The 17,554-nt window shown below is 41.4% G+C and overlaps 1 long non-coding RNA gene across 2 annotated transcripts in view; it reads right to left on the bottom strand.

The window, feature by feature from the left end:
* Positions 1-6,995: 6,995 nt before the first annotated feature.
* Positions 6,996-17,554, bottom strand: part of LOC129060967 (uncharacterized) — a 135,980-nt gene continuing 125,421 nt past the window's right edge. For both annotated transcript variants that reach the window (XR_010141098.1, XR_010141099.1), the window contains 2 exons: positions 9,601-9,669; positions 6,996-8,701 (listed from right to left, as the gene is read on the bottom strand). This is a non-coding gene — a long non-coding RNA (uncharacterized LOC129060967). The remainder of the gene's footprint in view (positions 8,702-9,600; positions 9,670-17,554) is intronic.

The following is a 17,554-nucleotide window of genomic DNA, read 5'->3' as shown; positions in this document are numbered from 1 at the left end:
CAGAAAACCCCGTACCCATTAGCAGTCTCCCCTCCCCACAACAATGGCGTAGACCAACTTGTTTTCTCTCTCTATGGGTTTGTTCTAGATTTTTCATATGACCTTTTATGTCTGTCTTCTTTGTTTTTTTCTTTTCTTTTCTTTTCTTTTTTTTTTTTTTTTTTTGAGAGGGAGTCTTGCTTTGTTGCCTAGACTGGAGTGCAGTGGTGAGATCTCAGGTCACTACAACCTCCACCTACTAGGTTCGAGTGATTCTCCTGCCTCAGCATCCTGAGTAACTGGGAGTACAGGTGCGTGCTACCACATCCAGCTATTTTTTGTATTTTTAGTAGAGATGGGGTTTTACTATATTGGCCAGGCTGGACTTGAACTCCTGACCTCAGGTGATCCACCTGCCTCAGGTTCCCAAAGTGCTGGGGTTACAGGTGTGAGCCACCATGCCCAGGCCTGGCTTCTTTGTTTTCAAGGTTCATCCATGTAATAATGTGTGTGAGTACTTAATTTCATTTGGTGGTGAATTCCACTATATGTATAGACCACATTTTGTTCATCCATTCATCCATTGATGGACATTTGCATTGCTTCTGCCTTTTGGCTATTGTCAATCATATGAATATTTGTGTACAAACACTTGTTTGAGTACCTGTTTGCAATTGTCTTGGCTATATACCTGGAAATGAAAATTGCTGAGTCATTTTTGTAATAGCCATCAAGTAATTGTAAAGTAGTATCTTTTTGGGTTTTGATTCACATTATCCTCAGTATGAATAATATTAAGTATCTTTTCACATGCCTATATCTTGGCTATATCTTCAGAGAAATGTCTATTCATGTCCTTTGTCATTTAAAAAATTAGGTCGTTTGGGTTTTAAAAATTAGGCTGTTATGAGTTCTTTATATATTCTGGCTATGAGACCTTTATCAGATATATGATTTTAAAACATTTTCTCTCATTCTGTAGATTGTCTTTTTACTTTCTTGATAGTGTTCTTGGATGCACAAAAGTGGTTCATTGTCATCAAATCCATTTGCCCTATCATTTCTTTTGTTCCTTCTGGTTTGGTGTCATACCTAAGAATCCATTGCAAAATCCAAAGTCAGCACTGTTTTGTTTTCTAGCTCTGTATATTTGATTTTTTTTTTTTTTTTTTTTTTTGAGAGGGAGTCTCGCTCTTGCTGTCCAAGCTGGAGTGCAATGGCATGATCTTGGCCCACTGCAACATCCACCTCCTGAGTTTAAGCAATTCTCCTGCCTCAGCCTCCCTAGTAGCTGGGATTACAGGTGCCCACCACCATGCCCAGCTAATTTTTGTATTTTTAGTAGAGATGAGGTTTCACCGTGTTAGCCAGGCTGGTCTCGAACTCCTGACCTCGTGATCCACCTGCCTCAGCCTCCCAAAGTGCTGGGATTATAGGTGTGAGCCACTGCGCCCAGCCTGATTTTCTTTTTTTAAATAAAAGATTCTATATAAGATCATGAAATTTTTTTATGTGTCTGGCTTATTTCACTTAGCATAATGTCCTCCAGGCTCATTCATGTTGTGGCAAATGGCAAGGTATCATTCTTTTTTAAAGCTGAATAATATTTTAGCTTTAAATATATATACTGCAGTTTCTTTATCCATTCATCCATTGACAGACACTTAAGTGGTTTCCATATCTTGGCTATTGTGAATAATGGTGCAATGAACATGGGAGTGAAGATATTTTTACAAGGGGATATTTCCCTTGGGTAGATGCCCAGGAGAGGGATTGCTGGGTCATATTGTAGTTCCATTTTTAATTTATTTAAAAACCTCCATACTGTTTCCATAATCGCTGTATTGATCTACATGCCTACCAACAGTGTACAACAGTTCCCTTTTATCCACACCCTCACCAACACTTGTTATCTTTTGATTTTCTTATGATAGCCATCCTAATGGGTACGAGGCAGTATCTCATCGTGGTTTTTATTTGAATTTCTCTGATGATTAATGACGTTAAGCAGCTGTTTACATACCTGTTGGCCATTTTTATATCTTCTTCAGAGAAATGTCTATTCAGGTCTTTTGTCCATTTTTAATTGGGTTATTTGCTTTTCTACTATTGAGTTGTATAAGTTGCCCAAATATAAACCCCTCCTTAGATATATAGTTTGACAATACTATTTCCCAATCCTCTGCCACTTTGTTTTTGTGTCCTTTGTTGTGCGGAAGCTTTTCGTTTGATGTAGTCCTATTATTTATTTTAGCTTTTCTGGGCTCAGCTTTTGTGTGATATCCAGAAAAATAATCATTGTCAAGGCCAATGTCCAGGAGCTTTCACCATGTAATCTTTTAGGGGTTTTATAGTTTGTGATCTTACATTTAGGTCTTTATCCACTTAAGTTGATTTTTATGTATGATGTAAGATATATGTCCAATTTCAATCTTTCACCTGTGGGAATCCATTTTTCCATGCACCATTTATTGAAGAGACTATCCTTTCTCCATTGTGTTGTCTTGGTGTTTTCGTCAAAAATTACTGACCGCATATGATTGGATTTATTTCTGGGCTCTCAGTTCTGTTCTACTGATCTATATGTCTGTTTTAACGCCAGTAACATGCAGGGTTTGTTTTGTTTTGTTTTGTTTTTGTTTTGGAGTCTCGCTCTGTCGCACAGTCTGGAGTGCAGTGGTACAATCTCCAGTCACTGCAACCTCCACCTCCCAGGTTCAAGCAATTCTCCTGCGTCAGCCACACAAATAGCTGGGAGTACAGGTGCACGCTGCCACGCCCGGCTAATTTTTCGTATTTTAGCAGAGACTGGGTTTCACCTTGTTGCCCAGGCTGGTCTTGAACTGGCGCCACGCCATTTTTCGGGTCGCGGGGGAGCAGCGGGCCGGCGCGCGGGGCGTGCCCCAGGCTGCTGAGGCAAGAGGGTGGGCGTTGGGATTGGAGGGCGAAGCGGCGTTGGGTCCAGTCTGCGCGCGTGGAGCGAGCTGGCCCCTCGGGGTGCCGCCCCCAGGTCCAGCTCAGGTCCAGGTGTGCCGGCTGGGCCCTCTGCGGTGGTCCAGGAGGCGAGGGGTGGGGCCGCAGGAAGGATGAAGCAGGCAGCTGGGCGTCGAGTCCCGAGCGAGAGGGAGCATATGTTCCCCTTGGGGGTACTTGGCGGTGCTTTTGTCTCTTTCTCACTCTGGTATTGCACCAAACAGCAGGGAACCCTGCCATGGCTCTGCCCATCTCCCCAGATAGTCCACTGTAAACTCTCTCTTCCTGCTGCACTGGGAGGGGACTCTGTGGCTGACTGCCCAGTCCGTGGGCACCGCGCTGCCTCGGGGTCCAGGTGGGGAGCGAGTGCCTAGGAACCGTGGGGTGAATGGTATTTAATTGCACCTGTATCTGCGAGTGCATCCATTTTTGTTCTGCTAATAAGCTTGTCCTGGCGTGTGTCCTTTATCGTTTTAAAGTTCCTAGCAACTTCCTTGCTTTAAAATACTTTTGTCTCATAGTAAAACAGTTGTTAAAAAGCAAACACAGGACCTCCTTTCTTGACTCTACCCTTTACTCAAAAACTTCCTGAAAAAATAGTCCACATATATTGCTTCAACTTCTTCATCGCTACGATGCTTTCTCGCTTCTCGAATACCATTAATAATCAGACCACACTATCAATTATGTGATCGGCTTTAGGGAATAAAAGAAACCCATTTCAAGCACATCTGTTGATTGTAAGACACATCCTGATTTCAGAAGTATTAATGTGTGAAAAAAATCAAGGAATTATGTAAATTTGCTAAATCCAGTATAAGTTGTGTACTTGGTCATTGCAGCATTTGCCACATTTGTCACCTACTTTTATTTCTTTTGGAACATCCTTCATGTTGCTACCCTGATTGTCTTCCTGTCTTGCGACTGCCTATTTTCTTCTCTTTACTGTGTTCATGTCATGTTCTAATTTTTGACCTTATCTTTTTTCTCATTTTCCATGCTTGCTCTGGGCAATGTCATACATTGAAGTTAACTGTCACTGCTGTATAGATGACTTTCAGATCTATATTAGACCTTTTCTTTGAGCTTAAACTTAGTGCATCACAAAATCATCATCATCTCAGCCTTAGTCCTCCAGGCCCTAACAGTTCCTCTTGATTTAGAAATCTTAGCATTTTTAAATTGACTTTCATTTCTGGTCTCTTCATCCTTTCATTGTTCAAGACTATCAATTTTTCTTTTCAATAGTTATATTAGTTATCTATCGTGTAATAAGTTGCTGAAAACTGAAGCAGCTCATAATAAATGTTTATTATATCCTAGAGTTTCTGAGAGTCAGGAATCTGGGAGCGGCTCAACTATGTGGTTGTAGGTCAGGATCTCCTATAAGGCTACAGTCAAATAAAGGGTGATTGGAGCTGGAGGATCCAGTTCCAAGCTCACTCACATGCTTGTTCCTTGACAGCTCCATAGGGCAGCTCACAACAGGGTCTTGACTTTCCCAAGAGTGAGAGAGAGAGAACAAGAAGATACTGGCCCCTGTGTCTTTTATAGCTTAATCTCAGAAGTGACATCCCATCTTCTGTATATTCATTACATGGACCAACCTGGTACAATGTATGAGGAGACTATAAAGGATCCCCAGGAGGTGGGGAATCACAGGGCCCACCTTGGAGGTGGCTTCAACAGTAGTTTTACCCCGGGAATTTATTTTTTGTTTCTGTCTCCCTAGGTCAGTCTCAAAGTACTTAATGGTTGGAAAGTTGATGTGTGGTGCTGGCTAGCATGCTCCCATTCCATCTTCAGAGGTGACTTTCCCTTAGGCACTACTTTGATTATATTGTTAGTCCTCTGCCTATATCTCATTTTACTTCTTATTGGCTACATCATAATTTATTGCAGACTTACCCTGTGTTCAGTTCTTCATATATATTAACTAATTTAATTATTTTAACAATCTTGTGTGGTAGATACCATTAGTCTCATTTTATGGATGAGGAAACTGAGGCTCAGCAGAGAGATTAAGTAATGTGCCCGAGGTCACACAGAGAAGAAGGGAAGCTAGGATTTATATCCAGGCTGTCTGCTCCAGACCTTGTTTTTGTTCAGGCTCTCTGCCTGTTCTTCACAGCTTCCATAATATGTCTGTGTCTTACTTCTTACATTTACAGATTTGTTCATTATTTATCTTCTAGGTAAACTAGACTACTGCTGTCACTGTACTGTCACTGTACTTTCTTGATCCTTGGTGGTAATTGCTTAGATTCCTGGTTTGGAATAATGCCAGTTCTCCCATGTCTGCTGATTGAAATCTTATTCGTCCATCAAGGCCCACCTCAAATCCCACCTTCTCCCAAATTATTCCAGCTGTAAATGAATTTCTTCTGTATTCTGCAGAGTTTTCTGCAAACAACTCTTACTATTTCATGTCTTGTATAAGGTTAATTTGTGTCTACACCTTTATTCCCTTTTAGTGTAGACATTTTAGTATTAGGGACTATGTGTTCACCCCATTTTCCCCAGAGTATCTGTCATATCCCTTGTACATACTAGATACCTAATAAACATCTGATGAATTAGGGGAGATTTGCAAGTATTCCAGATGTGAAGAAACATGAGGAAATACCCTAGTCCAAAGTCTTGGATATCAGCCTCAGCAATACGGTAAGTTATTTTGCAATTTTGAACAAGCCACACATTTATTTCAGGACTCTTAAGATGAAAGGTGATGTGGTCATTGACTAAAGTGGTGGAGTTAGGAATTGAATGGAAAGGACTGAGTTGGTAAACTACAAATGGAAGGTGAGATTTAACTGCAATTGAAAGAGAAAGAGGAGGGAACCCATGGTGACTCAGAAAGTTGAGCCAGTGAGAGGTGGGAAAGTTGGTTGCCTCTTAACTGATGTTAGGAATATATGTGAAATGTAAGCCCCAGGGAGATTAAGGCAGTCAGTTCCTCAAAGGCTCACTTTTCCCACTCCCCTCTCCTCCATGGGCCCCTCCTGCCCTAGCCTCTCACTATCCCTTAAAATGCTGTGATTCTTTCTTCCCTTTATGCCTTGTGTTCACCCTTTCCTTATGAAGTAGCCAAGGATGACCACATATGATCCTTTGCTTGGCCAGCTGCTTGCCCTTTGAGAGTTTCTGATCCTCCCCAGCTGTTACAGTCTCACAGCTCCTTTCACCTTTTTAGACTGAATTATAGCTTCTAGCTCCTCCCCACCCCACCTTCTGCTCACACTTTTCCACTGAAATAAAAACTGTATCTTGGCAAGATCATGAAATAAATAAAGGAAGATTACATCTTCCTGATGACACCTTCTTTCTCAAACCATTTGGGTCCCCCTTATCACCAAAACTTCTTTTCTTTTTCTTTCTTTTCCTCTCCTCTCCTATCTTCTCCTCTCTTTTCCTTCCCTCCCCTCCCCTCTTTTCCCCTCTTTCCTTTCCTTTTCTTTTCACAGTGTCTCACTCTGTCACCTAAGCTGGAGTGCAGTGGTGTGATGTGCCTCACTGCGGCCTCAACCTCTCAGATTTAAGCGATCCTCCCACCTCAGCCTCCCAACTAGCTGAGACTTCAGGTGTGCACCACAACACCTGGCTTGTTTTTTAAGTTTTTTATAGAGATGAGGTCTTGCTATACTGCCCAGATTAGTCTTGAACTCCTGGCCTCAAGCAGTTCTCTCTTCCTTGGCCTCCCACAGTGCTGGGATTACAGGCACTAGCCATGGCACCCAGACAACTTATTTTATTTCTGGTGCTTCTTGCATTAGGGCAAGCAGATGGTAGGCATTGGTTAAATACAATGTACACATGAGTTTGAAGAGTACTCAAGGCTGCAGGTTGAAAAGTGTTTTCTTTGTCAAGAAAGGAAAACATTTTGCCTCTTTGAAGTAGGAGGTAAGAAGCCAATGGGGAGAGTCAGGACCTTTTACTATCCTAGAAGGATTAGATTCCATTACAAAGCAGGGTTAGTTTCAGAGAATAGTAACATTTCCACCTGCGACTGTAGGGAAGAAGGAGAGCTCAGTAGATGGGAAGTTAGCTGATTTTTACATTGGTTAATTCTTTTTTTCTAGGGAAGATGTGATAACGTGAGCTATGAGGCTGATGTGGAGATGTCAAGAGAAGTGTGGGTATGGAACTCACATGTATGTGTGTAATTCTGTGTAGGTTTGTGTATGTGAGTGTGTGCATGAGTAGAGGACCAGGGAATAAATAAATAAGTGTTCACCAGCAGTGGCCAAGGACATGTAATAAGAATAACTGGAGGGAGCTGCTCTCATTTTGGAGTCTTTTTCCAGTGGCCCCATGGGTTGGTGATTGGTAACCCCATGGATTGTTAGAAGGGCAGGGGTCTTAGTTCTTGAAAGGCAGCACTGAAGTAATAGGCCATAGAGCGCAGAATGGCACAGGAGGCATCATGATTAGGAGGGAGTGACTCTGATAAAGTGAGTAGGACTTAAAAATCTCGGTGAATTTTCAGATACTTAGAGCCCAGTCAGAAACTCACTTGTGGTGTCTAGGTGTGGGAAGTGCTCATAGAGTTGTTGATAGGCACTTTTATTCATGTGAGATAATAGAGAACCAGTAGCTAGAATCTTTAGTTTTGGAATTAGTCGTACATGAGAGAAAATCTTGACACGTTGCTTCCTAGCTCTCTCAACAGGGTAATATACCTACATTTTTGAATTGTCATTTCTTTATAAAATGGGATTAATACCTATATTGCTGGGCTGATGTGAGGACTAAATGATGAGAATGCATGGGATGATATAATGAGCATATAAGCAGTCAATAAATGTTGGTGATAATGAAAGCAATAAATAATGACACACCATGATAATTAAAGAAATTATATACTGACAAAGATATTGTACATCTTTTTCTCCTTTATCTCTAGATTTCCCTGGAATTGAGGTGTTTCAGCTTGTTGAACAAAAAATAGGAAAAGGGATTATTTTAAAGTTTTTCAGTGATGGCAGGAAATTCTTTTTTTTTCTTTTTTTTTTGGAGACGGAGTCTCACTCTGTCACCCAGGCTGGAGTGCAGTGGCACAATCTCGGTTCACTGCAAGCTCCGCCTCCCGGGTTCATGCCATTCTCCTGGCTCAGCCTCCCGAGTAGCTGGGACTACAGGCGCCTGCCACCATGCCCGGCTAATTTTTTGTATTTTCAGTAGAGACGGGGTTTCACTGTGTTAGCCAGGATGGTCTTGATCTCCTGACCTGGTGATCCACCCATCTCGGCCTCCCAAAGTGCTGGGATTACAGGCGTGAGCTACTGTGCCCAGCCAGGAAATTCTTATAGTTATCTTGGTAGGAGTAGTCCATGGTTCCAGTTTAAGGCCTTGGCAATCTCATTGAATGATGTACTGGTGGCTCTACATCTCAGAATTAGACTACTTAGTATTGACATCTCAGTTGACTTTTTTTTTTTTTTTTTTGAGACAGTCTTACTCTGTTGCCTCGGCTGGAGTGCAGTGGTGTGATCATGGCTCACTGCAGTCTTGAGCTCCTGGGCTGAAGTGATCCTCCTGTCTCCACCTCCTGAGTAACTGGGACCACAGGTGTGTGCCACTGTGGCTAGCTAATATTTAAATTTTTTTTGTAGAAATAGGGTCTTGCTACGTTGCCCAGGCTGGTCTTGAATTCCTGGCCTCAAGCCATTCTTCCTCCTTGGCCTCCCAAAGTGCTGGGATTACAGCCGGAATCACAGTGCCTGGTCTGGAGGTTGTCTTATTCCTCAAACTAAAGGGAAAGAGAGCTTTTATTGAAAACTATCTATATGTCAAGCACTTTGCATAGAGTACCTCACTTAAGGGAAAATATCTTTTCTTTTTAGTCAAAATGACATATGTTCATAGAAAAGGTAAAACAGTACAAAACAGTTTATTGTAAAATCCAGCAATCCCTTGCACACCTCATTCCATTTATTTTTATTGAGATAATTGTAAATTCACAGACAATTGTGAGTAATACAAGAATAATTGTTTTATAAACAATAATTTTGGAGGCTGGGCCTTGCTAGATCATTATGCATTGTCTCTCTTTGTAGTAATTACCTTTTCTCTGAAGTCTACTTTATCAGATGTTCATACAGTCACTCCTGCTTTTTTGACCAATGTTTGCCTGGTATATTTTTTTCCATTCTTTTACTTTCAGCCTCCCTATAATGTTGAATTTGAAGTTAGCTTCTTCCAACTAACATATGACTGGTTTATGATTTTTTATTTACACTTCCAATCCCTGTGTTTGATGAACGTATTTAGGTTATTTATATTTAAGAATTTTTTTTGTGAGACAAGGTATTGCTCTGTTGCCCAGGCTGGAGTGCAGTGGCACAATCACAGCTCACTGCAGCCTTGACCTCCTTCGCTGAAGCAGTCCTCCCAACTTAGCCTGAGGCACGTGACACCACACCTGGCAAATTTTTGTAATTTTTGTAGAGATAGGGTTTTGCCATGTTGCCCAGGCTGGTCTCAAATTCCTGGACTCAAGCAATCTGCCAGTCTTGGCCTCCCAACATTCTGGGGTAATAGGTGTGAGCCACTGTACCTGACCTATCCTTTTTTTTTTTTTTTTAGTTTATTTTGTTTTAGTTTTCTTAATGGCTTCTTTAGATATTGTAATATACATATGTAACTTACCACCGGCTAAATATGCAACATTTTACCACTTCAAATTAGTTGTAGAAACTTCACTTTTAACTTAGGTACCTATAAAAAAGAAAAAGAAACTGTTTTCCCCTCTTCTCTTACACTTAACATAGTACACTTCTATGAATTGATGTGTGGGGTATTTTATCCTGACATCAAGCATCCAGCAGACACCAACTGGGTATCCTATAATTCAATTCAATTTTGATGCTCTCTACCTAGAAATGGGTGTGAGATCACACAGGACGAGGGCTCAGTCCCACAAGACTGGCCCCACTTCAGAGGCCAATCGCAAGTAGCAGGTTGTCACCCATATTCCTGACCAACTGGATATAATTCCAGATTCCCAAACCTAACTCCTTAAGTTCAATTAATTTTCTATATTGGCTCACATAGGTAAGGGAAATACTTATGTTTATCGATTTGTTATAAAGGTATTCAGTAGAAGCAGATGAACAGCCAGATAAAGAGATGGATAGAGCAAGACATGGACAGAGTGGGGGCAGGTGGTGTGCTTGAGGTTTCCATGCCCTCTGGGCAAACCACCTTTGTGGTACCTCTGTAGGTTTAGCAACCCAGAAGCTCACTGAATCTTGTTAAAGAGGTTTTTCTTTTTTTTTTAGTTGTTAATTTGCTTTTTACTGAGACAGTGTCTCGCTCTGTCACCCAGACTGGAGTGCAGTGGCGTGAACTTGACTCATTGAAGCTTCAACCTCCCAGGCTCAAGTTACCCTCCTACCTTAGCCTCCTGAGCAGCTGGGACTACAGGTGGATGTAGTCCCCTGTACAAATTAGCCACCACATCTGGCTAATTTTTGTATTTTTTTTAGAGATGAGGTCTTGCTATGTTGCACAGGCTGGTCTCAAACTTGGGCTCAGGAGGTCCTCCTGCCTCAGCCTCCCTAAATGTTGTCATTACAGGAGTGAGCCAGGGTGCTGGCTGTTGAAGTGTTTTTATAAAGCTTGATCTCCTGCTTCCCCCTTTCCCAGAGGTCACTGTGTAGAGCTGAAAACATAAACCCACTAATTCTCTAATCACTTGATCTTTCAGCTGAGTGGCCCCATTCGTTGACTATCTGGGGGCACCACCCTACATAACCTTGGTACCATAAACTCAGGAGTTATCAAAGGGGCTCTTTTTTTTTTTCTACTTTGAGTTCTACAGTACATGTGCACAACGTGCAGATTTGTTACCTATGTATACATGTGCCATGTTGGTGTGCTGCATCCATTAACTCGTCATTTACATTAGGTATATTTCCTAATGCTATCCCTACCTGGTCCACCCACCCCACAACAGGCCCTGGTGTGTGATGTTCCCCTTCCTGTCTCCAAGTATTCTCATTGTTAATTTCCCACCTATGAGTGAGAACATGCGGTGTTCGGTTTTTTGTCCTTGCGATAGTGTGCTGAAAATGATGGTTTCCAGCTTCATCCATGTCCCTACATGAACATGAACTCATCCTTTTTTATGGCTGCATAGTATTCCATGGTGTATATGTGCCACATTTTCTTAATCCAGTCTATCATTGTTGGACATTTGGGTTCATTCCAAGTCTTGCCTATTGTGAATAGTGCCGCAATAAACATACATGTACATGTGTCTTTACAGTAGCATGATTTATACTCCTTTGGGTATATACCCAGTAATGGGATGGCTGGGTCAAATGGAATTTCTAGTTCTGGATGCTTGAGGAATCGCCACACTGTCTTCCACAATGGTTGAACTAGTTTACAGTCCCACCAACAGTGTAAAAGTGTTCTTATTTCTCCACATCCTCTCCAGCACCTGTTGTTTCCTGACTTTTTAATGATTGCCATTCTAACTGGTGTGAGATGGTATCTCATTCTGGTTTTGATTTGCATTTCTCTGATGGTCAGTGATGATGAGCATTTTTTCATGTGTCTGTTGGCTGCATAAATGTCTTCTTTTGAGAAGTGTCTGTTCATATCCTTTTGCCCACTTTTTGATGGGGTTGTTTTTTTCTTGTAAGTTTGTTTGAGTTCTTTGTAGATTCTGGATATTAGCCCTTTGTCAGATGAGAAGGTTGCGAAAACTTTCTCCCATTTTGTAGGTTGCCTGTTCACTCTGATAGTAGTTTCCTTTGCTGTGCAGAAGCTCTTTAGTTTAATTAGATCCCATTTGTCAATTTTGGCTTTTGTTGCCATTGCTTTTGGTGTTTTAGACATGAAGTCCTTGCCCATGCCTATGTCCTGAATGGTAATGCCTAGGTTTTCTTCTAGGGTTTTTATGGTTTTAGGTCTAACATTTAAGTCTTTAATCCATCTTGAATTACTTTTTGTATAAGGTGTAAGGAAGGGATCCAGTTTCAGCTTTCTACATATGGCTAGCCAGTTTTCCCAGCACCATTTATTAAATAGGGAATCCTTTCCCCATTTCTTGTTTTTGTCAGGTTTGTCAAAGATCAGATAGTTGTAGATATGTGGAATTATTTCTGACGGCTCTGTTCTGTTCCATTGATCTATATCTCTGTTTTGGTACAAGTACCATGCTGTTTTGGTTACTGTAGCCTTGTAGTATAGTTTGAAGTCAGGTAGTGTGATGCCTCTAGCTTTGTTCTTTTGGCTTAGGATTGACTTGGCGATGTGGGCTCTTTTTTGGTTCCATATGAACTTTAAAGTAGTTTTTTCCAATTCTGTGAAGAAAGTCATTGGTAGCTTGATGGGGATGGCATTGAATCTGTAAATTACCTTGGGAGGGATGGCCATTTTCACGATATTGACTCTTCCTACCCATGAGCATGGAATGTTCTTCCATTTGTTTGTATCCTCTTTTATTTCCTTGAGCAGTGGTTTGTAGTTCTCCTTGAAGAGGTCCTTCACATCCCTTGTAAGTTGGATTCCTAGGTATTTTATTCTCTTTGAAGCAATTGTGAATGGGAGTTCACTCATGACTTGGCTCTCTGTTTGTCTGTTATTGATGTATAAGAATGCTTGTGATTTTTGTACATTGATTTTGTATCCTGAGACTTTGCTGAAGTTGCTTATCAGCTTAAGGAGATTTTGGGCTGAGACGATGGGGTTTTCTAGATATACTATCATGTCCTCTGCAAACAGGGACAATTTGACTTCCTCTTTTCCTAATTGAATACCCTTGATTTCCTTCTCTTGCCTAATTGCCCTGGCCAGAAATTCCAACACTATGTTGAATAGGAGCGGTGAGAGAGGGCATCCCTGTCTTGTGCCAGTTTTCAAAGGGAATGCTTCCAGTTTTTGCCCATTCAGTATGATATTGGCTGTGAGTTTGTCACAGATAGCTCTTATTATTTTGAGATACATCCCATCAATACGTAATTTATTGAGAGTTTTTAGCATGAAATGTTGTTGAATTTTGTCAAAGGCCTTTTCTGCATCTATTGAGATAATCATGTGGTTTTTCTCTTTGGTTCTGTTTATATGCTGGATTACATTTATTGATTTGTGTATATTGAACCAGCCTTGCATCCCAGGGATGAAGCCCACTTGATCATGGTGGATAAGCTTTTTGATGTGCTGCTGGATTCTGTTTGCCAGTATTTTATTGAGGATTTTTGCATCAATGTTCATCAAGGATATTGGTCTAAAATTCTCTCTTTTTTTTTTTGTCTCTGCCAGGCTTTGGTATCAGGATGGTGCTGGCCTCCTAAAATGAGTTAGGGAGGATTCCCTCTTTTTCTATTGATTGGAATAGTTTCAGAAGGAATGGTACCAGCTCCTCCTTATACCTCTGGTGGAATTCGGCTGTGAACCCATCTGGTCCTGGACTTTTTTTGGTTGGTAAGCTAATGATTATTCCACAATTTCAGCTCCTGTTATTGGTCTATTCAGAGATTCAACTTCCTCCTGGTTTAGTCTTGGGTGGGTGTATGTGTTGAGGAATTTATCCATTTCTTCTAGATTTTCTAGTTTATTTGTGTAGAGGTGTTTGTAGTATTCTCTGATGGTAGTTTGTATTTCTGTGGGATCAGTGGTGATATCCCCTTTATCATTTTTTATTGCATCTATTTGATTCTTCTCTCTTTTTTTCTTTATTAATCTTGCTAGTGGTCTATCAATTTTGTTGATCCTTTCAAAAAACCAGCTCCTGGATTCATTAATTTTTTGAAGGGATTTTGTGTCTCTATTTCCTTCAGTTCTGCTCTGATTTTAGTTATTTCTTGCCTTCTGCTAGCTTTTGAATGTGTTTGCTCTTGCTTTTCTAGTTCTTTTAATTGTGATGTTAGGGTGTCAATTTTGGATCTTTCCTGCTTTCTCTTGTGGGCATTTAGTGCTATAAATTTCCCTCTACACACTGCTTTGAATGCATCCCAGAGATTCTGGTATGTTGTGTCTTGGTTCTCGTTGGTTTCAAAGAACATCTTTATTTCTGCCTTCATTTCATTATGTACCCAGTAGTCATTCAGGAGCAGGTTGTTCAGTTTCCACGTAGTTGAGCGGTTTTGAGTGAGATTCTTAATCCTGAGTTCTAGCTTGATTGCACTGTGATCTGAGAGATAGTTTGTTATAATTTCTGTTCTTTTACATTTATTGAAGAGAGCTTTATTTCCAAGTATGTGGTCAATTTTGGAATAGGTGTGGTGTGGTGCTGAAAAAAATGTATATTCTGTTGATTTGGGGTGGAGAGTTCTGTAGATGTCTATTAGGTCCACTTGGTGCAGAGTTGAGTTCAATTCCTGGGTATCCTTGTTGACTTTCTGTCTCATTGATCTGTCTAATGTTGACAGTGGTGTGTTAAAGTCTCCCATTATTAATGTGTGGGAGTCTAAGTGTCTTTGTAGATCACTCAGGACTTGCTTTATGAATCTGGGTGCTCCTGTATTGGGTGCATATATATTTAGGATAGTTAGCTCTTCTTGTTGAATTAATCCCTTTACCATTATGTAATGGCCTTCTTTGTCTCTTTTGATCTTTGTTGGTTTAAAGTCTGTTTTATCAGAGACCAGGATTGCAACCCCTGCCTTTTTTTGTTTTCCATTTGCTTGGTAGATCTTCCTCCATCCTTTTATTTTGAGCCTATGTGTGTCTCTGCACTTGAGATGGGTTTCCTGCATACAGCACACTGATGGGTTTTGCGTCTTTATCCAATTTGCCAGTCTGTGTCTTTTAATTGGAGCATTTAGTCCATTTACATTTAAAGTTAATATTGTTATGTGTGAATTTGATCCTGTCATTATGATGTTAGCTGGTTATTTTGCCTGTTAGTTGATGCAGTCTCTTCCTAATCTCGATGGTCTTTACATTTTGGCATGATTTTGCGGTGGCTGGTACCGGTTGTGCCTTTCCATGTTTAGCGCTTCCTTCAGGAGCTCTTTTAGGGCAGGCCTGGTGGTGACAAAATCTCTCAGCATTTGCTTGTCTGTAAAGTATTTTATTTCTCCTTCACTTATGAAGCTTAGTTTGGCTGGATATGAAATTCTGGCTTGAAAATTCTTCTCTTTAAGAATGTTGAATATTGCCCCCACTCTCTTCTGGCTTGTAGGGTTTCTGCTCAGAGATCTGCTGTTAGTCTGATGGGCTTCCCTTTGATGGTAACCCGACCTTTCTCTCTGGCTGCCCTTAACATTTTTTCCTTCATTTCAACTTTGGTGAATCTGACAATTATGTGTCTTGGAGTTGCCCTTCTCGAGGAGTATCTTTGTGGTGTTCTCTGTATCTCCTGAACCTGAATGTTGGCCTGCCTTGCTAGATTGGGGAAGTTCTCCTGGATAATATCCTGCAGAGTGTTTTCCAACTTGTTTCCATTCTCCCCGTCACTTTCAGGTACACCAATCAGACGTAGATTTGGTCTTTTCACATAGTCCCACATTTCTTGGAGGCTTTGCTCGTTTCTTTTTATTCTTTTTTCTCTAAACTTCCCTTCTCACTTCATTTCATTCATTTCATCTTCCAGGGCTGATACCCTTTCTTCCATTTGATTGCATCACCTCCTGAGGCTTCTGCATTCTTCACGTAGTTCTCGAGCCTTGGTTTTCAGCTCCATCAGCTCCTTTAAGCACTTCTCTGTATTGGTTATTCTAGTTATACATTCTTCTAAATTTTTTTCAAAGTTTTCAACTTCTTTGCCTTTGGTTTGAATATCCTCCCATAGCTCAGAGTAATTTGATCATCTGAAGCCTTCTTCTCTCAGCTCGTCAAAGTCATTCTCCGTCCAGCTTTGTTCCATTGCTGGTGAGGAACTGCGTTCCTTTGGAGGAGGAGAGGTGCTCTGCTTTTTAGAGTTTCCAGTTTTTCTGCTCTGTTTTTTCCCCATCTTTGTGGTTTTATCTACTTTCGGTCTTTGATGATGGTGATGTACAGATGGGTTTTTGGTGTGGATGTCCTTTCTGTTAGTTTTCCTTCTAACAGACAGGACCCTCAGCTGCAGGTCTGTTGGAGTACCTGGCCGGCCGTGTGAGGTGTCAGTCTGCCCTTTCTGGGGGGTGCCTCCCAGTTAGGCTGCTCGGTGGTCAGGGGTCAGGGACCCACTTGAGGAGGCAGTCTGCCCGTTCTCAGATCTCCAGCTGCGTGCTGGGAGAACCACTGCTGTCCTCAAAGCTGTCAGACAGGGACATTTAAGTCTGCAGAGGTTACTGCTGTCTTTTGGTTTGTCTCTGCCCTGCCCCCAGAGGTGGAGCCTACAGAGGCAGGCAGGCCTCCTTGAGCTGTGGTGGGCTCCACCCAGTTCAAGCTTCCTGGCTGCTTTGTTTACCTAGCAAGCCTGGGCAATGGCGGGCGCCCCTCCCCCAGCCTCGCTGCAGACTTGCTGTTTGATCTCAGACTGCTGTGCTAGCAATCAGCGAGACTCCGTGGGCGTAGGACCCTCTGAGCCAGGTGCAGGATATACTCTCCTGGGGCACCGTTTCCTAAGCCCTTGGGAAAAGCACAGTATTCAGGTGGGAGTGGCCCGATTTTCCAGGTGCTATCTGTCACCCCTGGAAAGGGAACTCCCTGACCTCTTGCACTTCCTGAGTGAGGCAATGCCTCGCCCCTGCTTCGGCTGGTGCATGGTGCACTCACCCACTGACCTGCACCCACTGTCTGGCACTCCCTAGTGAGATGAACATGGTACCTCAGATGGAAATGCAGAAATCACCCATCTTCTGCATCGCTCACACTGGGAGCTGTAGACCGGAGCTGTTCCTATTCGGCCATCTTGGCTCCTCCCCCCTCGATCGCATGTCTTAAAATTAGATCTTTATTTTGTTGCCTTATTGATAGTGTGGTTGGGAATAGAAATCTAGATTGGAAATCAGTTTTCCTCAGAATTTTTAAGGCATTGCTCTTCTGTCTTCTATCATCCATTTTGTTTTAAATGTCTCAACTTAATTAAAATATAAGTGGAGATGGGATTGGAGCTGGGGATATTCAAGGCCCATGGTATTTGAAAATAATATTCAGTGAATTTCAGAAAAATTTTATCTATACTATTCATAGTGAGTATTGTTTAGTGGAAAGGCCAGACACTTTGGTGGAAAAAGCAGCATTATGGTGTTAAATAATTTGTTCTCATGTCTAGAAAGACATATTGAGAAAGATAGTTTTGATTATATAAATTTTCTGTGATAAGGGCAAAATCAGATATTATATATGAAGCATTTATGATACACATTAAATTGTAAAATATTTTTATTTTCCCCTTTAATAATCTCAGCCACCAAAAATATGTCAAGTGTATTTTTTTATACTTTCTAGATATATTGTTACCTCAAATACTAATTTCAGCCAAGATTATTTATTCCAGAAGCACTTGTATTTCTCCTAAGTATGAAGTCCTATGTTGATTGCTGTGAATGAAACATTGAGCAATACAGAAAGTCCCACCTCAACATTTCCAAGTGTAGTGAGTTCCCAGCATTAGGAACCACTAGCACCATAGATACCTCAGCTGACTGTAAAGGAGAAGCTGGTGAAAAGGTGGAAGGTGGCTGGATGAAATCAAGTTCAGTTGTGTGCAATACTCCTGAGA

The sequence above is a fragment of the Pongo abelii genome, chromosome 7, assembly GCF_028885655.2.
Source record: "Pongo abelii isolate AG06213 chromosome 7, NHGRI_mPonAbe1-v2.0_pri, whole genome shotgun sequence".
Lineage (NCBI taxonomy): Eukaryota > Metazoa > Chordata > Mammalia > Primates > Hominidae > Pongo > Pongo abelii.
The sequence above is the reverse complement of the archived record's forward strand: the minus strand, read 5'-3'. Positions and strand labels throughout refer to the sequence as shown.